The sequence below is a fragment of the Sturnus vulgaris genome, chromosome 13, assembly GCF_052056855.1.
Source record: "Sturnus vulgaris isolate bStuVul1 chromosome 13, bStuVul1.hap1, whole genome shotgun sequence".
Taxonomy (NCBI): domain Eukaryota; kingdom Metazoa; phylum Chordata; class Aves; order Passeriformes; family Sturnidae; genus Sturnus; species Sturnus vulgaris.
Genome location: NC_142255.1, coordinates 19,274,528 through 19,296,919, shown reverse-complemented (window position 1 = coordinate 19,296,919; position 22,392 = coordinate 19,274,528). Strand labels below are relative to the sequence as shown.

At 46.3% G+C, this 22,392-nt stretch overlaps 1 long non-coding RNA gene across 1 annotated transcript; it reads right to left on the bottom strand.

Annotated features, from left to right (window-relative positions):
* Window positions 1-393: 393 nt before the first annotated feature.
* LOC148222286 (uncharacterized) lies at window positions 394-22,324 on the bottom strand. The gene is made up of 3 exons (XR_015806418.1): window positions 21,272-22,324; window positions 8,976-9,114; window positions 394-769 (listed from the first exon to the last, which is right to left on the bottom strand). It is a non-coding gene; the product is annotated as an uncharacterized LOC148222286 (long non-coding RNA).
* Between the last annotated feature and the right edge of the window lie 68 nt (window positions 22,325-22,392).

Below are 22,392 nucleotides of genomic sequence, written 5' to 3'. Positions count from 1 at the left end.
TCCCAGTCTGTCTCTCATGCAAATTGCCTGCTGGCCGCCCCGGCCCGGCTTCCACCCCCTCCTTCCCTCCCAAACACGCCGCCGAGGGAGGGAGGGAGGATGGAAGGAGGGCGGGGAGGCGGCCGGCCCGCCGGGAACTCCGCGCCTCCATCGCCGCCCGCGGAGGCCCCGGCTCCCTCAGGGGGATCGCGCTGCGCGGGGCCCACAGCGAGGGGAGAAAAGGGAGAAAAACCAAGGAGCAGAGCAAGGAGAGGTGCCCGGACAAACCCCACCGAGGGGAAAATAAAGTGTAAAGCCCCACAAGTGCAAAGCGCGCTCAGTGAGGGAAGGGGACACAGCGAGGCTGCAGCCCCTGCCACGGGCATTTCGTCCGTGGAAAGGTGCGTTCCCACACAGACACCTGGACACGGCTTGGCCAGCCGTGCTCAGACAATCAGCTGCTTTTTTGTTCCAGCCCCTTTAATTTACTATTCCATTCCCTCATCTTTCCACCCCGAGCAACAGGTACCCGAATAATTTTTGCCCTGTATCAGACAAAAAACGACACCCTGGAGGTGTTTACCGCCGGAGCTGGTCAGAAATTCTCAGACGGAATATTTTTGTCAGAGGACGGCAGTTTGTTCACATCTAGGTGTTTTGTAGAGATGCTTCGGTTTGGGCTGACTCAGGGTGGCATCCAGGTACATTTCCAGTTTCTAACTTTCCATCACTAGGCAGACTGGGTTGTCACACTCCTCAGTCTCAAGCACGCCGAGAGGCAGCCCAGGTCCTAAAAAAACATGTAATTATAAACTTTAGCTCCTCAAAGCAGCAGTTCTCTGTTAAACTACCCCAAAACGGTGCTGAGCAAGGAGGCTCAGAGGCACCTGCAGTCACCAGGTGCCTCCAACCAGGCTGGTTCCTTTTCTCAACTCCAGCTGCTTCTCATCTCCCTGCAGCAGCTGCCCAGGAGCAACAGGGTGAAAATTTTGTGGGACCTGGCTCCCGAATTCTGAATTTTCAAGCTGAGGTGAATTCTGAGTTTTCAAGCTGAGATATGCCTCCCAGTTTTCTCCATCCTATCAGAAGGGACGATGGCGAGCCTGAATTTGGGAAGCCTGCGGGGCTGCTCCCAGCCACGGGAGTTCTTGCCAACCCACGTTCTCATATTCCAGCGTTCCCAGTAACCCAGTGGGGAGACTCCTCTCCTCGAAAGCTCCATCCCAAAGTTCCCCGTGCCTGTGGATTTGGAGCAGCCAGCCATCCAGATTGCCTCGTGGCAACTCAGCATCCGATGGGATCAGACTGCCTTGGCTTTCACAGGCATTTCAAACACAGGCTTTTATTCCAAACTGACAGTACCAATTTTTGAAATATTAATATTGGATACAAATTAAATACGCCCTTCTCTCTTCTTTTTTTTTTTTTCCTTCAGCATTCTCACATTATTCCCCCAACATGCATTCCCTGAGTGTCTTGAATTTTGGAGGCTCACCACTAAAATTTTGGACTGTTGCCCTGACCCAGTTTTTGGCTGCTTCGGTTGAGATGCCTGAACTACAAAGATGTGGAACCCCTGTAGATGATCCCAACGTTGTGTGAGGAAATATCTCCTCAAAACCTCTAAACCAATGCAAAAAATTATTGATACTATTTACACTAAAAACAGGATGCCTCAATTACTGACTTGCTAGTGCTGTTGATTTGCTGTATATTCATGTTTTTTCTGAAAAGGCCAAGTTTCTGATAGTTTGTGATTTCTTAGGGATCTGAACTCTTTTTTAAAAGTTGTTGTTCACAGCTTTAGAAAACGGGCTGAATATATGAACCAAGTGAAACACAGATGGGGAAGTTAGATACGTTTTTTTTAATGCAGAAATGTTCTTACTACATTTTGAGATGGGGCGAAGTTAAATAATCTTTTTCTATTTTCTCAAATCTTGGCCCAGCATATTTTGCAAGCCTGAAGGACCTGCCTCACACCTGCTAAGTCCATATTACATCAGGCTAAATCAGAGTAGATTTCTCTTCTGGGGACCAACATTTCTTTCTGGCTGTGTTGGATAGAAAACCATGGGCACCATTCCACGCTTTTTTCATCTAGAAAGATTTTGATAATACTCAAATCTCATCATTACACTCAGAATTCATGCTGTGACCTTGGTTCAGTGGAGCTTCTAGAATTTTCTGTCCATATTCATGGGCTGATCTTCACTCCTCACAGTCATATCACAAGTCATGGCCTGGCTACATTTGAATAAGGGGAAGGAGAGGAAGAGCTGAGCGGTTTGCTCGTGCTTGTACAGTGATTTAGTGGCAAAAGGGGTGAAGATAATTTCCTAAACACTAAACCAAGCTGGGTCTCACTTGCTTACAACCTCTAAATGAGGTGTAGGCAGCTAAACCACTCATCTAAACTCTGGGCCACAGCAGCACTGAAAACACTCCTGAAAACAAACAAACACTTGGGCTTGGGATGTGGGATACATTTTTAAGCTTAAGGCCATGACATTGAATGGAACAGCTTGTGTGCTTGCTGGGGTTACCTGTCAGAATGAACTGCTCTATGAAAATATGACTTTCTGAACCCCTAGACAGTAATCCTTTATTTCAGAGAGTTTTGGACACTCTCATAGTGGAAAAATTAACAGGAAAAGCAGGACTGTCCCAATTCTGCGTGGTCTGGATCCGATTGCTGGTTTACAAAATGTCTGACGTCTTGGAAGCCACCACGAGGCAGAAGTTTATGCTTCTTTTTGTGATTGTGCTCATTTTTTGTGGAACAGTTTGTTCTTTACTTTTAAAAAAGTCATTATTTTCGCTTGTGTTTAGAATTGTAGAAGTTCAAGGCCACAGTTTGCTCTTACTGAGAAATAAAGATATATGTAGTCTGCAATGGTATGAGGAAACCAAACACTTCAAGAAAAAACCCAAACCCTTTACAGCTATTTTGAATTTCTTAACCTTTTACTAATACACTAGCGCCTTAAAATTACTGAAAAATAACATCTGCACACCTTGGGTTTTGATATGATTAATGAGTAGGACCAGAATTAAAATTCTCCTTTCACAAAGAGAAAAATCAGGCTCTGCTTCAGGAACAATAAAAAATTAGCATGAGAAACAAGAAGGTGTTCACTGGAACTAAGCTGTGCATTTTATGTACCTTTATAAAAAACATTTTTAACGGCTTCAGAGCCTGAAGAATTGTTCTGTGCTTTGCTCCGTGTTGCCTTTACATCCTTTGAGTGGCAAGAAGGGATTTTTGGGGCAGACAGGGCGAGCTGGGACAGGCAGGATGGAGGCAGCGTGGCCAGAGCATGCTGTTCCCTGCCTGGGCTCGGGCTCTGAGGGAGCCTGGTGCCTGCTCAAACAGCTCCTAACGTGCCACTGTGGCTGGCTTGAAAATCAGGGAGTGGTTGAAAAGCAGCTTCTGAGGTGCTGCCCCTATTTCTACCTCACTGGCAGAAATATTAAATGTAATTTCCTACCTGTACGTGGAAAGGGAATTGCCAGGTGGACAAGCTGGGGAGCTCACAGCAGACGGGGGGGGGCGGCCTCAACTCTTCCAATGAAGGGTGAGATGGGCAGCACTGAAAATGAGGAGTTTAAAATTGGGTTTTCTTCATTGCTTACCTTGTAAATAAGGGCTGTAACATTTGAATTGGAACCTATGTCATGTATAATGTGCATAAACAAGGGAAAGTGTGGGAGCTTTCCCTGGTGAAGGTAATGTATCTATATCTGTATGCGTAGAACAGCATTTATATGCGAGCAAACCTATCTTAATCACTCAGAACAAACCTACAGGAAAACAACTTCTGGTGTGAGTCACGAGAAAAGCGAGGCCTTTCTAAGTTAATGTCTTCAGCATTAATGTCAGCCCCGTGAAATCCACAGCTCAGTCAAATCCTTGCAGGGTACCACAGCTATTCTTCTTTGCAGATGGGAAAACACGCACACGCAATAAAAAGTTGTTTTGTTGGAAATTCCTAATGCTTCATACACACCAGCCAATTCACCTGCGTGTTCCAAGAGGCTCAGTGGTACAAAAATCACACAACCACTTCTAGTTAAGCCAGAATCCTTTCTGTTACCACGGCAGCACCTCTTGCCTAAGGAAAAAATACAAGGCAGCAGCACGTCCAGAGTGATCCTTGTAAAACACTCTCCCAATTCCTGGCAGCTATTTGTGTAGGCGCTCCTGAACTGGAGCTGACCTCCCTGGAGAGCCATGGACACGCCATTCCTGCACTCCAAAACCTCTCTGCTTCTCACTTACATTTCTGAGTAGCCTTCCCCAGGCCCCCATAGCCCATCTGGGGCACAGAGCTGCTCTGAAGCAGAACTGAAATCATCCAGTGAAAAGAACAATTCCCTCGTAATTTCCTTTATGAACCTCACGGGTCTTGGGCGGTGTTGAGGTTGGGGCAGGTGAGCGATCTCCCAGGAATTGTGAGTTTTCCCTGGTGTGTCACAGTGAGATGTGAGGCAGGCTGGGCCTCAGGGGGTGTTTGTGGTGTGCAGGGAGCTGGGGGGCCCTGGCTGCTCCCCTGGGGTCGGGGCTGCTCGGGGCACTCACAGCTGCAGGGGAAGCGGCCGAGCTGTGCTTCAGTGGCATGGCACATCCTGCTGGGCAGGGCTCTGCCCTCCTCACCAACACCTTCAGAGAACCCCAGCTCTGCTTCATCCTGCTGGGCTGAACTCAGCTCTCCTCACCAGCACCTTCAGAGGAACCCCAGCTCTGCTTCATCCTGCTGGGCAGAACTCAGCTCTCCTCACCAACACCTTCAGAGAACCCCAGCTCTGCTTCATCCTGCTGGGCAGAACTCAGCTCTCCTCACCAACACCTTCAGAGGAACCCCAGCTTTGCTTTTACCTCCTATTTTCGGAGGCTTGGCTTTGAAATCTTGATAGGCCCTTAAATAGGAACTCCTGGCACGGTTTGCAAGCGTCCAATGTGAGAAGTGAGACAGAAGGCAACTGGAGGACAGTTTTTTGTGCTGTGGAGTTTCATGTGAGAAAATAAAACATCTTGGTGAGAACACCACAGCATCTTTCCTGCATGGCTGTCAGAGCACAGGAAAGGGACACACAGGGACACAAAAGCCTCCTGAGGCTGAGCCCTCTCCTGAACCACAGTCACTGGGATAAGGCCTGATCTAATCTTTCCAAACGTGCTAATAGCCTGAAATGGATATGCTTTTAATTAAGCTGGAGATAAAACTGTCACTCGGGTGGCCACCCAGTGAGATGTGCTGATATCCTGAGGGATGGAGAGGAGGATTTTCAACACCCGGGTGTGAGGAGGCAGCACCTGCAAACTCAGCACTGCCCAGACTTTGCATACAAGGAGCTGCTGTCAGGCTGCTCTCAGTGTGACTGCACATACAGAAAAACATGGCCCTGGCCAGTCTGGCAACCTGGAATTTCATGGGGTTAAAGTATGGCTAGGAAATAAATCTAAATTCTCAATTTTAGGAGCGCTCCTCCTCATGAGATGTGTCCCTCTCCTCTGGTTGCTGGTGCTGGTGAAATTCCACACTGCCTCTTGTAGTACTGAAAGCACCAAAAGCTGCAGTCAGGAAAAAAGAGAGGAATAGGCCAGGCCTCAAAACCAGAGACTCATTACAGGTAACACAAAAACTCCAGCTCCCAGCCACAAACATTTATTTGAGATTCCTTTCCCGTGTCCATGTATGCCTGTCTGTCCTTTCTGAATTCCTTGCTGTGTCTGCACCCTTTTCTTTGCCAGGGCACATCTGTTAAAGTCTTTGCTTTGGTTTTGAAGGGGCATTTTCTATCCAGCTGAACTTTAAAAAAGCTCCTGAGCAAAGGCTTTAAAGGAGTAAATATAAATACATTATTTTTATGAATAGGCTCCTGTTTTCACATATTCCACTTGCAATGGCTTCTTGTCCACAACTGCTGGCATGTCCAGCCCTCTGCAGGAAGAATCCTCTTCTGGAGGAACACACTTTTCCTTGTGCACAAGGGATATTCTCAAGGAACATTTTAATGAAAAAATTCACCTGTATTGAAGGGCTCAATCCCACCAGTCTTGGAAAACAGAAGCCAGCCTGGCCAAACTGAACCCCCAGCACTGCAGGGAGATCCTGATCAGGTTCAAACTCTGTGCCTGGCATGGTTTGGTCCAAACCTTGTGCTGGACCTGGGCAGAGCTCGAGGCTGCTCACAGCATCCATCCATGCACACAGCAGGGAGCAAATCCTTTGGATCCCAGCCCTACCTCACCCAAGTCAAGTGGGAGTTGACTAATTGCAATTACTACTGAGTTTAGTCAGTAGTTTTTATGTGGTGGTGGCTCCCCTACGTTAAAACCAACAGTTAAAGGCCACTTCTTCATTTTTGAGGTTTACTTAATCAAGTTACCCTTTCTCTCTTTTCTTTTTTTTTTTTTTTCTTAAATTCTTTTAACCTAAAATACATCAAAGGCCTCACAAAGGGACTGCCACTCTCATTTAAACCAAGAATCCTCTTTAAGGCAGCAGCAGCAGCAGCAAGGAGTGGTGAGGAATTATTTGCCCATGAATAATATGTTAATATTTATACATAGCTTGGTTAGATAAGGGAAACAACTAAGATTTATGGGAGAAGCTCTGCGTGGCCATGCTCTGTAGAGCAACGTTTCAAGCTCTGTGTAGAATCCCAGGTGTTGATTTTGCCTCCTGACAGTTTAATGTGTAACCCAAGAAAGTGCATTCTTCAAGATGAAAAAGGGGGGGAATCAAACCACCACAATCTGCCTGCTCTTCCCTTCCAGGGGTTTCACTGCATTTTGAACAGAGCACAGTCCCTTTACTGTTGGGATCCTCAAACACAGCTGAACTGGAGAGAGTCCACAAGCTGTGCGTGTAAACACACCAAAAACTTCGGGTTTATTTTTCCCTTTTGAGTTCCTTACTATTGCAAAAATGCAGCTCTGCCTTTTCATAACATTTTCATAAAGCTGAAGTCCTACTTGGGCAGCAGAAATGGCACAAATGAGAAGAGAATGACAAGGAAATGTTCCGTGTGTGTGAGAGGAGGGATGTTTACTCCTTATTTATTTGTTCTGGGGAGAAATAAAGTGCTTTGTGTGAAGGCTCTTTGCAAGAGAGGCTGAAACACTCTCAGGGCCCTGTAAAAGCATTGCCAAGTTTGTCAGCAGAGGGGAAAGAAATCTGGGCAGGCTGCCCTAAATTAAAACTAAACTTAAATCAAATTCAGTTTAAATACACAGAGTACTGCTTGGTGCGGGGCTAAAGGCAGAATTACCAATTCGAAAACTGAAAATGCCTGAGTGAAACCTGCTCAAATGGGTCTGAAACTGAGCAAATAAATTAAAATAATAATGTTGTTTCCCTCCATCAGCTGTGTGTCAAAGGGGTCATGTTTCCTACTTTGTCTTGGCCCAGCTAAGAGATGAGATCAGGTGAGCTGAGGTGAAAGTGGAGGTTCTGATGCAATTCTGTCTTTTTGGGAGTTAAGGATTTAAGGAACATCACCTGTGTGAGCTTACAGTTGAACTCCTGAGGGGTAGGGACAGTGCAAAAGAAGCCAGAGCTGTGAAGAAAGTCCAATTAATTATTAATTTTTAATTTACCTGAGATACTGAACAAATTAAGGATGCTGATTTATTGGAACACATTAGGATCTTATGTGTTTATTCTTTCTTTTAAGATAAACTAACCAGCATAACTTGGATCTGGATCAAGATTTCAAACCAAACCTCAGGGCTGCCTGAATGAGGCTTCCTATCGGTTTTGAGATGAGATTTTTGGGGATCTTTTTAAATTAAAATGTCACAGCACTAGTTACAAAGCTATCTGTAATGTATCAAAGTCCTTTTTTTCAATATTGGTGGTCCTTCCCCTCCCAGGTTGTTGGGAGTAGAATTGGAAATCACGTGCTCCAGCACTTAGAGAGACCCTGTGAAATGAATGGAAGCCAATTTAGGCAGCTGGGTACAGCCTTGATAGAAATTTTCAAAGGCACACGTGATTTTTATGACCTTAGGACTATTTCTTGCCTTTGGAAATCTCTTTCATAGCTTAACTTCAGATACCTCTTCACAAAACCCCTGCCCTCTGTTTGTTATCTGCACTCACAGATGTCCTATCTAGATTTACCTATTTGAAAGTCCCTGAAACAAACTGTGGGTACTGGAGAGGGGAGTGCAAAGCAAGGAGATAATTTCAGTTACCTAACATTTATTTAACTTAGTCATGCAGAACTGGATCAGTGCAGCTGATAGGGAAGGATGATTAAACCAAAGCCTGAGTCTTTATTCCCATGTGATCACTGCCATTATCTCTGCTATCAAGGTTGATCTGACAGGAACTTTTATTTAGAATCAGCCACGCTTCTTTTCCCCACCTACCCCAAAGGCACCAGAGCTGTCTGTTGTTTGTCCCCAACCTGCAGAAAGTAAAATGTAATTTATGCCTCCAGTGCAATGAGGGAGCTGGGAAAAGAGATCCAGCTTCTTTATTTTGGAGGGCCTGATACAAAACCCATCACAGGCAAGAAATCAAGATTTGTAAAGAATCCCAGAATGGTTTGGGTTGGAAGGAACGTTAAAGCTCATCCCATTCCACTACCCCAGGTTGTTCCAGGCCATTTCCAACCTGGCCTTGGACACTTCCAGGGCTGGGGCAGCCGCAGCTTCTCTGGTTAGGGGAGAGTTTGAAGGTCCTTGGGTTGAAAAAAGCAGAATGCTGTATCTCAGTTATTAAATATCCATTGATTCCTCATTTCTCATACACATTCATATTTCAAAATAACATATATATTTCAGTATCCCTTGCAATATTGCATAATTGTTGTGGTGTAAGCCCAGAACCTTTGACCTTTGTAGGCAAACTCCTGAAAGTAAGGATATTTTTATAACAAGAGAATACAGAAAATAGTAACAATGATCACTTTAGGCAGAAATTTCATTGTGCTACCCACTACTACTACTACTAGATAAAGGTGAATGAACAGGTCCATACCTCAGCTCTGCTCCATAGGGAGAGACCTTTTTTTTTAGTGAAGCTGCCTCAGGAGAAGTGATTCCCTCACCTGCTGTGCCACCAGTGCCCAGATGCAGCACGACAAACCAAAGGAACTTCCCAAAGAGCTGCTCCATTCCTGAAAGAAAGGAAGCCAGCTTAGAAATTAAATTTGCAAAGATGGATGTCTGCAGCTCTGGTTTCTGGTTTGGGGTTTGCATTGCTTTCTGGGTTGTTTCTTAAGAACTTAACCAGGCTTGCTAAGGTGGAGATTGAGGCATGTTTGAAATGAGTCAGCTTGTTTTTAGGTCTTCTTATACTTCTGAGAATTGTGAGTTTTCCTCAGAGGCTCCTGAGCTGTGACCTGAGGATCTCCTGGGTCTGAAGCATCCAGATTTCCATGGTCACTGTAGAAAGGGGGCTGTGAGCAGGGAAAAATACCCAAAATCAAAGTAATTTCTTCATCAGCTGAGGCTTTGGTGGAACGAGAATCCTGAAAATAATTGCTACTGAGGTGTAGAGAGCCCTGCCAGGCAGGATGATCCCAAAGGTGCTGCAGTGCAAGGCAGGATTGGAGTGGATTTATGGAAACTGAGAGGTCAGTCTTTGCTCTGATTCGTGTTGGTACTTGGTAACCTGAGGGACTCTTCTACAGAGCAATTTGGATATTCTGGGCCCTTTATTTTATGAATTATTGGTTCCATTTAAAAAAAAAAACACCTCTGAAGCAAGAAGGGGAGTGGAACAAGTTGTGAAATAATTCTCTGATCAGCCACTCAAAGCCCCATGAGATCCATTATTGTGACAGCAAATCTCCCCGTGGTGTGTGCAAACTCAATCCCTGTTTCTGTGCTGTCATGGCAGAACTCAGAGCCATCACACCCTCCCAGCCCCTCCTGCCTTGGCCCATTTTGGGGCTACCTGAGGTACGTGAAACAATGTTCTTTTCCCTGCTTTTGGAATGTGGAGAGGCCTCGAGTCAGGGGAGAAATGTGTAAGCAGCCACCCAGATGTTGCAGCTACAGTGAGGGAGACAGAGCCATTTGTCTTTGCTGTCACTAAAACTACAGAACAATTTATCTGATCTGTGCATGGAGCAACATTATGTGTCTTTCCATCGTGTGCAAACATTTCTCTTGCTTAAAATGCTACACTTAATGGAGCAGTTAGTCCTGAAAGCTACAACGTTTTGTATTTCTTCAGTGTAATTAATGCTGGTAGAGACCAAGTCACCAGTTTGCCAGTACAGAGGATTAAACTTCCTGTTGCTACTTGTAGAACTCCATAGATTATGCATTATGCACGAGTACAGTGAGACCTAAATACCTTACAATCTATTCATCTCTATCAGATAGAACTCCCTCCCTCAGCCTAAATCATTAATAAATGTTGTCTGAGTCATTGGCACACCAAAACTGATGAACACTGGACAGTTGAGATAAATTCAAGGAGCAGAAAACTGACAGCAAACTGTCCCATTCCCATCCACCCACTGTCACCCTCCCAAAGGAAAAAAAAAAAAAAAAAAAGAAAAAAAAAAGACAATGGATTGTTCAAATGGCAATGGGTGAGAATAAAGGCATAACGCCCATTGAGAGAGAAGAAATTCCCTATGAATAGAGTGGAAAAGCTGAAATTCTGAAAATTCTGAAAGCAGAGAGAGAAGGGCAGGGCTGAGATGGAGCTGAGCTGCACAGGATCACAGGACCATTAAGAAAAGACCTCCAGGAGATGGAGTGTGAGTGTTAACCCAGCAGCACGGGGAGGAGGAAGGGAAGGATGAGGGCAGTCAGGGAAGGTGCTGGGATGTGGGGAGGGCAGGAGTGGAAAAAGGCACCGTGGTGGAGGAGAAGACCAAAGCCAACAGAGCCAAGAGTGCAGGTGGAGCAGGAGGGGGAAAAAAAAGATGTGCAGATACAGAGGAAAAGAGATGCTGGGTTTTTCCAGATGCTGACCTGGGGTCAAGGGGTGAGGGACAGACAGGAGTCACAAACAGGAGCCTGACAAGAGACAGGCTCCAACCTCAGGGTCCCTGTGCACAAACTGGAAGGTGGGTGGCAGGATGGAAAAGCACACAACACAGAGAGGTAAAGGTGAAGCTGAGGAGGGGCTGGATTTCCTTGCCTTTAAGAGATTTTATAGCCAATGATATGTTAATTTTGTGTGGTGCCAAAGTCAATATAAACTGCAGAGAAAATCAGATCTGTAGTGGCCGAGGATGTGGAGAAAAAGTCGATTGTATATTTAACAGGAAGCCAGGGAGATCAAAGAGTTTTCAAAATGGTTTTGTTTTTAACTGATACGCTGGCTTTATTTTGTTTAGATTGAGCTGGGGGCCTCTCTGAAGAGGATGAAAGGAGAACAGAAATGTGTAACAAAGACATTTCCCCTCTCCTTAATAGTCAAGGGAAGTTGACATCCCTGTCAAGCAATAGCACCATTATATGCAGGGCTGCAAGAAAGGAAGCTATTTTATCCTTGGGAGGAAAGAGAAATGTTATCTTCTAGCAAAGAGGTGAAGTTCTGCAGAAATTCAGGGCTGTTAATAGACTGTTATGACAGGGTGCAATTTGATTTCCAGTGAACAATGCTTGTCCCAGGCCTGAACACTCCCCAGTCAGCACAGATCAAACAGAGCACAGGCACAGCCTCCTCTCTGGGAACAGATCCTTCCAAACACTCTGCTTGTTTCAAGGGTTAAATCGGATTTTTGCTTTTAGCTCTTTTCAGCTCGACGTGAAGGGATGGTTTTGCATTAATGGAAGTGGCAAAGTCTGGCCTGTAATGAATTAAGATAGAATAACATGAGACTCTGCACAGAGAATTCTCTAAAAGGTCTTCTGTAAAAAGGAACATCTTGTAACACTTTTGGAGCAGGCCTTGGGCAGAAAAATTTTGAATTAATTAAGTCTATGCTTAAATCTGCCCTTGCTGATCAAAACACTGAATCATCTTTATACTTTTCTTTTCGTGATCCAGAATGGATTTGAGTGAATACTTGAACACGCATTTACTTTGCAGGACTTTGAACTTGATGTGCATCAATTCCCTGCTTCAGTTTCAACCTCCCAGTGTGTAGGCAGCCTTATGAAGCTAAAATCTTAACTTCCAGTTAAAACAGGATATTGAAGATTACAGATTAGAGGATACAAGAGGAAGGGGCTGTGCCACAGGAGGCACATATACCCTCCCTGCTTCAGAATGAGGAACAAACAAGAGGCTGTTTCCCATTTCTGCAGCTGCTTTGAGTACCAGAGTCTCAGCAGCCCCTGCCATTGCTGCTGCAGTTAAGGTGGTGCCAACCTTTCCATCAGAAACCATTTAATAACTTGGCCACAAACACCTGCTTCAAGCTTAGCACCGAAAATTATCAATCCCTCAACAACTCTCAAGACATTTCTCTCCTACCCTCCCAAAACCCCACAAGTATTTTCATGCAGAATATTTATGATTGATGAAGTTTCCTTTTGGGTGGGTAGCCCCATCATTTCCAAACCACTTTGTACCTGTGAGTGAGCTGTGCCACAATCCTGCTTATGGAGAGCTGCACTCCTTAGATGAAACCTGCAGTGCACAGAGCATGACAGGAATCATTTATGGTAGGAATTATGGCCTCTCAGGTACATCCTAAATCCATGTATATTCATGATTTCCCTTTTTGCTGTACCGTGCAGCTGACAGAGCAGATCAGAGTGATCTCAGCATCATACTCACCACCACAGGCCCTGTGTCCCCCTCTGTTCAGGCTGTACCTCCACAATTCACTCACTTTATTCTTTTTCTGCTCATGGATGACTTTCTATTTAAAGTAATGGCTTTAGGGACACAGGAGGCTGCCATGGCTCGATGCCTGTGCCTGCTGGCAGAGCCCTCCATCCCCATCCTTATCCAAGCACCACAAGCATTCAGCTCCATGGGGGAACCGTGCAAGGCTGTGCCCCAGCTCTGGGAAATGATGCCAGGCTGGGAGCAGTGTGGGCTCAGCCCTCCTTCCCTGTGCTGTGCAGCCCTCATGTGAGAGCAGAGAGGCTGTGAAACCCCATCTTCCTTTCTCTACCACAGCTGTGGTCGACTTGATGAGTTTTTGTTCCCCTTTCTGGCATGTGCTCCTACTCCTGGCTCGGAGGGATGAAGCTGTGCTTCCCTCCTGGCTCCCATGCCATGGTGGCACGCTGGTGACTCAGGCAGCCTCTCTCACCCACAGGCAGCTGCCTCTTGGCTTTGTGGTCTCCTCTGAAAAACGCCAGGAACCTTCACTTCACCGAGCCTAACCCCGGGCTCTCGGTGCTCCCCGGGGGAACTGAGCTTGTTTTCAAACCCTAAAGCCTCTTCAGTTTCAGCTGAACCCGTGGCTCTCTCCAGCACATGTTGTTGATCACCTGGGCATCTCCTGCTCTCCTCCTCGAGGCCAAGCCCGTGGATTGTTTGATCCGTTTGATCCATGCTTGGATGCAGATGGAGCATCCAGACCTGGTTCAGGGCAGAGCAGGGGGCAGGAGCCAGTGGGAGAAATTCGCTGCTGCAGGGAAGAACTGGCTCTGTCTGAACCAGGGCCAGCACCTGCAGAGCCCAGGCCGTGCTCAAGGGCTCCAATCCTTTCCCAAAAGGGCATTTCTGCCACACAAATGCTCAACAAATGTTTTTGGCCATTGGCAGCTCATTTAGGTCATCAGCTGGAGGGAGGGGGACATGAAATGGCAGTGGAAATCCCACAGAAATGCTGAGAAAAACAACACTACCCTCAGAATACTTGGTGCTTGTTTTTTGGTTTTTTTTGTCTCATTGAATAAAGGAAATTTTTCTACTCTCATCAGAGAGGGGAAGAAATTACATTGCCTGTAGTAATGGTGCCCAGAAGGAGGAACTAACCTGGTTCACTCTGGTGGAACAGAGAGCAGAAAGTTGCTGAGGTGTGGAGAACTCCTGTGCTGCTCACTCGGGCTCCTCTGAAACAACATTCACCAGATCAGCACAGAAAAATGCCTGGCACCAGGCACTAACCCAGGATAACACAGCCCAGCAGGAGTGCAGCCCTCAGCCTGACATTCCTCTGAGGATGTGCAGCATTCCTTAATTCACTTGACTTGATTTTAAGGAATAAAAAGTATATTAGACCCTAAAATACGCAGTTGTACACAAGTAACACCTCTCAGGGCCTCTGAAACAGTGACCCTCGCTGCCTGCTCCTGTCTGACTCCCTTCTCCCAGGTGGAATTTCCCTGGGGGTCCCTGCATGCCTGGGAGATCCTGCTGCTTTGGGAAAGGTTGGATCTACCGTGGGCATGATGCTGAGGCAGAGCAAACCCGTGCCAGGAGTTTCCAGCCCTCCTGCTGCCACCAAAAAGTCTGGGGGAGCCCCAGGATTCCTTCCCTGTGCCAAACAAGCCTTGAGGGATGGCCATACTTTGTCTGGAGGGGTTTTACAGCTCTCAGGACCTGACTGTGCTCCCCAGGGACACCAGAGAAGGCTGAACAGGTCACAGTGTCGTGGGGAGACCTGTCTGGAAGTCAGGAAGGTCTGAAAAGTCTGGGGAGCCCCAGGATCCCTCCCTGTGCTAAACAAGCCTTGAGGGATGGCCATGCTTTGTCTGGAGGGGCTTTACAGCTCTCAGGACCTAACTGTGCTCCCCAGGGACACCAGACAAGGCTGAACAGGTCACAGTGTCGTGGGGAGACCTGTCTGGAAGTCAGGAAGGGCAGAGGAGCCCGTGGTCTGGCTGGGGGCTTAGGGAGATGATGATCTGTACACTCAGGAGTTTATCATTTCCGAAAGAACACCTTACTCTATCGGTTCCCCCTCCTTTGTCATCAGAGAAAAACTCACACTTTCCTAACTGAAAGTTCAGTCTAAACATAAATGTCACTGAAAGCCCAGCGAGACCTTTGCTTCTCTGGTTTCACTCTCCTGAGCTGTGGGGAAGATTATGCAACAGGAACACTGGGGTGACTCATCTTCTGGCATCGCAGTAAATTAGGAAATGTTTGCTGCGATGTTGTAGGGCTTTCTACCGGCTATTTGTGGGCTGCTTTTTTTTCCTTGCCAGTGTCTTCAAATCCCAAGTGTTGCCTGCTGCCCTTGTCTGAGCTAGGAAAAGGCTCCTCAGTAGGTGCTGCAGCTCAGCTCTGGAGCAGAGGGTAACGACAGCAGCTGTTGGAAGGAAATGATAAAGAAATTCTGAATGTCCTTGCTCAGCATTTTTGCCCCCCTGTGAATATTTCTTGCAAGTCTGTGAATCACTGGCTTTGTTTCTCTGCTGTAACTCTTACCAACACTCTCAGGCACTAAAGGGGTCAAGGAGATTTTCCTCCCATGTTTGTTCCTGAAGCACAAGGCTTGTCAAGATCACAGAGACTCTTCTAAGAGAGTGTGAATATGTCAGAGGAAGGACAAATTGAATATAAGAAAAATCATGTCAGGCTCATCCTCCCTTCTTTGCAGCTTCTTTCAGTTTAAGGCTCAAAATAAATGTGTAGTTGTCTTGAAGCATGAGAATTCACAAGGTGAGCCTTCCCTTTCCAAAGCTATGGCAAGAATTTTTGGAAGGAGCTGCAAAATAAAGAGAAATACTAATATTGTGAGATTGAAAGTAAAACCATCAGGACTGGAAACACTAGGAAGGACATGAACCAAACTGTTGGTTAAAATGTGTGATGCCATAAATAACCCCGATGTAAAGATGTGAGCCTTTGTTGCAATTTCGTTTCTGGTTACTCTTGGTACATATCCTTAAAGGATTAGAAGAGAGAAAGACAAATCTACATCAAAAATTCCACAAATGCCCCCTCATTGTTAAAAAATCCAGTCCTGAATGAGGACTTTTCTGAGCTACACAGCCTATTGTGGTTGATATAAACTGAAATTTCAGGCAAATAAAAAGGGGCATGAGGTTCTCAGCTTGCTCTGTACAGTACTTCATTTTTTTCCAAAAAAGAAAGTATGAACTTACTTTGCTATGGAAATAAAATAAGGCATCAAAGCCCAAATTCCTAAGGACAGTATCTATCAATTTCTTTGAAGCAGACATTTTTATGACCAGCAATGTTAACAAATCCAAACTAAGTATCCAATCTGTCAAGGAGAAAAATAAGTTTAGAATGAAAGTAAGTATTGCTCGTTAAACTTTAATGGCAAGGCATTTAAAAGAAGAAAACCATCCATTATAACGTTGGTAGAATAGTGTGTTGTCAAATTCCCTAGAGAGGACTTTTATCACGATGTTTAAATATATTAGATTAAGGCATGGCTGTTACTTTGTTCTCCAAACAGGAGACTTTTTAGAGGAAAAGTTTAACAGCAATAGATATATCCAGTGGTGAAAATTTACCTATTGCCCAGCAATTAAAAGGAACTGTTGGATATTAATCCTACCTGTCCCAAAGGATGTGCTGGGGGAAGAGTTGTGCTGAAAGCAAAACCTGAACCGAGCAGTGTTTGCCCATCCAGAGGGGAGCACAGAAAAGCCTTGAAGGGATTATTCCAATTTTTTTGGGGATCTGCAGGATAAAAGACCTCTGTGATTAGTACTTTTCACTAGCAAGAGAGCCATTGATAAATCCTGAAGCTGGAGAACCTTTTCCCACTGATCACAGCCCAGCTTTGTGTCCCAGCTTTTCCCTGGTTTATGCAGGTGCACACAGCCAAGGCACATCACCAGCATCTCTTGAGCATTTCCTACTTTACTGGAATGTTCCCCTTGCCACGACTCCATCCCCCTCTTCCCTCTTCCCTCACCCCCTTTTTCAAGGCAGAGTTTTTCCACGTTTTTTTCCATTTTTTTTCCCTACCCCCTCACTTCAGTATCACAACTCAAGCCAGCCCCACTTCTGCCAAAGCAGAGCTTTCCCTTTAAGGCCTGTTTATTTTTAAAAGCTACATGGGAGGGATTCCATTTTAGTTATAAACTACTTCCACACCCAGAAATCCATCAGAAGAAATGAAAGGAGAGAGCTGCAGAGCCCCAGCCCAGCTTTCTCGTGGGGAATCTCAGTGCTGTTAGAGGCCAAGAGCCCCAGGCATGGCTGTGTCCCAGCTGATGGATGCAGTGCTCAGCCCTATCTCCAGCATCTCCACCAGCCTTTGAACTAAAGATTACCTACCTCTGCAATCTTTAATGATTTAATACCTTTAATATCACTGTCTCATCTCACTTTCTTTGGTTGCAAAACGCTATGAGGTCACTCCAGCAGTCAAACGTGGCTCTCGGAGTTGGGGCTGCAGCTCTGCCCCGATGCCAAGCCTTGCTGAAATCTTTGCCAAACTTTCATCACTTGAGCTGAAAATTTCGTGTCAAAGGCCTGCCATAGTCTGGTTTGCCTTGAGGCTTTATTTACTCTTTTGATTTAGATTAATTCAAGTGGAACCATTCTGGAAGGAACCAGAGAAGACACAGACCTGATGACCTGTCTGTCAAATTACTGTGGCCCCACAAAAACATTTATCACAGATTTTATTGCCACGTCCTTGTCTTCTCCTCACTTTCTATCAGCATGCAGGCAAGACCTTATTAAGGGGTGAATAAAGGTGATGGAAGCTATAACCTGATAGCTCCCACTCCATTTGCTGCAGGAGATGGGAAGCATGTAGTGAATTAAGGAGGAAATCAGAAAGAGAAGCAGTTAATGCAGCTGAAAACCAACCTAGAAAAAAATGACTGTAAAATCCTTGCCTCTGCCACAGAATTTTTGAGCAGAATTAGGCAAGTCACATGGATAAAAGATTCCCAGATCATCACTAAATATGCATTCTGCAAGTTCCTGAGGGGATCTGAAGACAGTGGGGATTTAAGAAGCTGCAGCGCTGCAAGGGATGTGTGCTTGCTCACACATCCAAACCCAGAGCTGCTGAATAGCCTGAAACACGGTTTCTCTCTGCCTCAAATGTCATCTAGAACCCCCAAATGCCACCCCCAGATCTCACAGGGGAATGTGAAGAATAAAATTTGCTACTGCCTGTCATCAGCGCCCGAAGAGCGCTCCCGAGGAAATGAATAATTCTGTGTTCAGAGCAGGATTTGAATAGTGAGCACTAAGTGAGGCACAGGGGCTCACATTGCACAACCAGGAAGAACAAGAGGGTGAATAATGGTTCACTGAGCAAGTTGGTGCATGGGAAGAGACAGGAGCTCCACGAGCAAAATTCTGCAGAGCCAGAGTAAGAATAACACAATAACACAGGGCCACAGGAACCTTCAGACTCAGGGAGCATCCTCCCTTCTCAGTGGCACTTCCACTTTTGAGAACTGAGTGCTTGATTTTGATGCTCAAATGCCAAAATAAGTATTTCTCTGAAAAAAGAAGCATTGTCAAGATCAGAGACAAGGTAAGACACCTTGCACACAACAAAAAGGGTTGGGGTCACTTCGGGCTGGAAAAGATTTCTTGCTTTTCAGTCTCTGCCTACAAATGGTGCCCTGCCTACACCTCTCTGAACAATTGTCTAGAGAGTTTCCTGTTCTCAGAGCTGCCACAAACCTGGGCACAAGCTGCTGTGTTTGCTGCTCTCGTGTCACCCCTCTGGGGACACCAGTGGGCAGTGGAGCCCTGGACATGTTCCACAAACGGATGGGACTGAAGGCCCCTCAGTGACACACGTTGGAGCTCATGCAGCACATTTCATTCTTCTCCTTGAGATTTGAGTAGCTCTGTTCCACCTCCATCAACAACAGCTTTGATCCTGCCCGTGGCAAGTGGCAAAACTCCCACTCGTTGCACAGGGAGCAGCGTTGGAGCACCAGATTTTACTTTTTTCACCTGGGTTGTGCAGAGACTTTGTCAGGCTCAGCAGGAGTGTTGGGAATATCCAATCATCTGTGTGAGTCCAAGAGCAGGCAAGGAATGTGCTGCTGTGAGCCACTCTAAGATTTTGGAAGCAGAGAATGCTGCCTGCCTTAAGCACCATCCACTGCAACCGTGGAGCTGTTCCCTCTGCAGCTCCCATTGTTTCAAATGGATTTCAAAGTGCTCATCATCTGCCAGGCCTGGACTTCTGCTCCCAGTCAGCTGAACTAAAATAAGAGCATGAAAAATGGAGTAAATTGGAACTATTATTTATCACACATCTGGCAGCACAAGGACTGTCTTTCAGGGTTGGGGTCCCTGGAGAATGTGCTTTCCTGCCCCACTTTCCTTGGAGATGCACGCAGTGACTCCCAGCCACTTACATGTGTCGAAAAAAAAATTGATTTTTAAAGCAAGTGACCTTAATCCAGGGAGATCTGTCAACCTTGGATGTATCTCAAGTTTCCCTTCCAAGGCTGCTGCAGTAATCCCCAGTTCATAAAGCTGAAGGCCAGGGAAATCAGAGACTCGTGGTCCTTGTGCGTGGCCTCTGCACAGCTGCACAGTTGGCTTTTCCCTCCTGGGTCAGTCTTTAAAAGGACTTAACCAAGGCTGACAAACCTAAAATTAGATTGGCCAGCTCCAGGAGGAGTGTGAACATGTCCCTCCTGTCTCTAGGCTGCATCTGCATCCAGCCAGGGCTGACTGGAAACCAGAACTGTTGCGTAGCGAGGAGCTGTGGGGACAGACAGGCAGGGAGGGAGCACAAATAAATGTTGGTTTGAGTTGTGTCCACGCTTCCACTGACTCCACCAGGTTTTGGATCAGGTCCTCCACGGGAACGAGCGTGGTGGGAGAGTGTCCTGAGCAGTTACACTCACAATGAATGCCCTTAAATGACAATTTCCTGTCCGCTGTGGTCCTCTGTGTGTCTTCTCTGCCAGCAAATCCCAGGGGGAAGGGAGTGCCTGTTATTCCATGTTTGTTTAGTGCCTTGTACAATGAGCCTCTCTTCCAGTTGGGGCCACTTGATGCTGCCACAATACAAATATAATAAGGATTCTAATAATAAAATGCAGACTTCAATGGGCCAGGCAGCTCAGCAGCATTGGCCTGTCTTGCTGACTTGCTTCCTCCCACTTCCTCACTTCCTCGCCCTGTAGAAGAGCTCTTCTACATCACCAATTCCCAAAGGTGGTTGTCCTCACTGTTGTTTGGCTCTGCAGGAAGCACCATTGCTTAAGACACTTGGCTTTGTTTTTTTTTTAATTTTTTTTTTTTCCACTGACGTGCTGCAGAAATCCTCCTTCCACACCCTTCACTTCCCGGGAACATCTGTCCCTTTGGATCATTGTCCTGGCCACGGCACCACTTGCACTTTCTCCAGCCCTGAGGACAGGGAAGAAATGGAGATATCACTGTGCCAGGGGCACAGGCTGGCAGGAGCTGGCAGAGAACACGACAGAATCACAAAATCACCCAGCTTGGAAAAACCTTACAAGCCCATCGAGTCCAACTGTTCCCCCAACACTGTCAAAGGACACTGAGCCATGTCCCCAAGTGCCACATCCACACAGTTACATCCCTTCTGGGGTTCCTGCAGCCCCTCCAGCTGCACTGTGGGGTTTCTCAGCAAGGACAGCACGCTGGGCACAGGATTAGGGAGCAGCCAGTGCTGGGGTGACTCCTTCCCACAGCCCTTTGTGGATGCAGCCAGTTCAGCTTTGTGTCCAGGGCTGGTTTCAATTTGGCTTCTCCCAGAGCACTCCATTGACAAAAATGGCTCTTGGCTAAAGTTCTTCTTTGTTTTGGTTGGAATTTTCCAAGTTTTCGGACAAAAATGCGCACGAGGACGGTTTTGATTTTCTGTCACTTAATCTGTTCTTCTGTTGGAAAAACGGAAGCTCAGTGGAAAAACTGACAGCTCAATGTATGTGAGCCCTCAATAAAAAGTTACAAGAATCAAGGAACAAAAATCTGTGAAAAAATTTTAACGGCAGAACCATTTTTGCAGAGAATATATTTAACATTTTCCAACCAGCTTTAGCAGTGACCTGTAATTAAAGAAGAGTCCAAGCCACAGAGTTCAGAACCAGACTTTCCCAGAATTTATGGGTGTCTGGGTTTGGTTGAGTCCAATATGAACCATGGCAAGAGCTGGGATCCAACTCCCACCTCTCCCAAGGCTGGACAGAGGTGGTTTGGAGGCATTTCTTCATTCAGGCCATCCTGCTCTGGCTCAGAGGAGCTGCCACCCTGCCCGAGCCCTGGGTAGGGACAGCAGGACACACAGAGGTGTCTGTGCAGCTCCCAGCATCATCTGGGAATGCTCCACAACACAATAACCCTTTGGAAATTAAAGCCAACTACAGAAAAAAATCAAGAGTGAAAGAAAAGAGAAAAGATAAGGAGAGAGGAAAAAAAAAGAAGAATTGCACAGGTATTTTTCGAGAAATGTCAGAAATTGCTGTCAAATCACAAGCTGAGTCAAGGATAACTCAAAGAGGTTCCTCACTCACCTCTGGCTGGGAGTAGAGAGGTTGTTAGCACTGCCAGGCTGTGTCCAGGGGCTGCAGAAGGGTCTGAGGTCTTCTTGCTCCTGCTGCAGTGGGGAAACATTTGTGCCAGCCTCAAGGTATGTATTTCTCAGCTAGATATTCTGGGACAGGTTTTCATGCTGGCTCCACATCTTGGGTGCTGTCCTCCTCAGAAAATCTGTCCCAGCCAGGTGCTGCCAAGTTCTTGAAACGCTGGCCGTGGGCAATTTTGGAAATACGGCCACACCTGCCCTCGTTTGGCATCACTATCAGCTCCAGCAAATCTTTAGATTGGCCTGATTTCAGCATTGTTTGGAATCCCTGCTGCCAGGTGTTGTTTGGGGAAACAAGCTGTCCTCACCACAGTGCATTCTGTCTCAGAACAACTCAATCTTGTGTTTTGGCCCCAAACCAAGGAGCCATTCCTACAGGTTAATAGAAATGCTGGTTTATTGTCTTGCTGGGAACACACTGGGGTGGTTGGAAAGGGATCCCAGAGTCTGATAAAACCAGGCTACCTGTCTTGCTCCTTGTTGAGACTGGTTGGGGCAAGCTGCCAGCAGCAGCTGTTTCTTAATTGCACAGACACTTATCTTGTTCTGACACCACAGGCAAACATTAATGTCTTTCTGCAAATATGAATTTGGAGAGTCACTCTGTGGGCTTTCAAAAGCTGTGTGTGTTTCTTGGGCTATCAGATGAGATAGATGGAGGGGCAGAATCCTGGGGACACATCTGAGCAGAGACACACACCTGGTGCCACCTGGAAAGCTGCTGACACAAAATGGTCTTGGAGCACCATTTCCAAGCAGAGGTGGCAAAGGCCAGGTGCCAAAATCAAAACAATATGGGTCACCATCAGTAGGGGATTTGAAAGAAAGAGGTTGGCCCTAGGTGGGTTACACACAGCACTGCCTGAAACTGTGGGAGATCAACCCCACAATGGTTTGGGTTGGAAGGACCTTAAAGCTCATCCTTTTCCACACCTTCCACTGTCCCAGGCTGCCTGCCCAGGGATCCAGGGGCAGCCACATCTTTTCTGCTCACCCTATTCCAAGGCCTCCCACCCTCAGACAATTTATCCAGCCAGCAGCACACAGCTC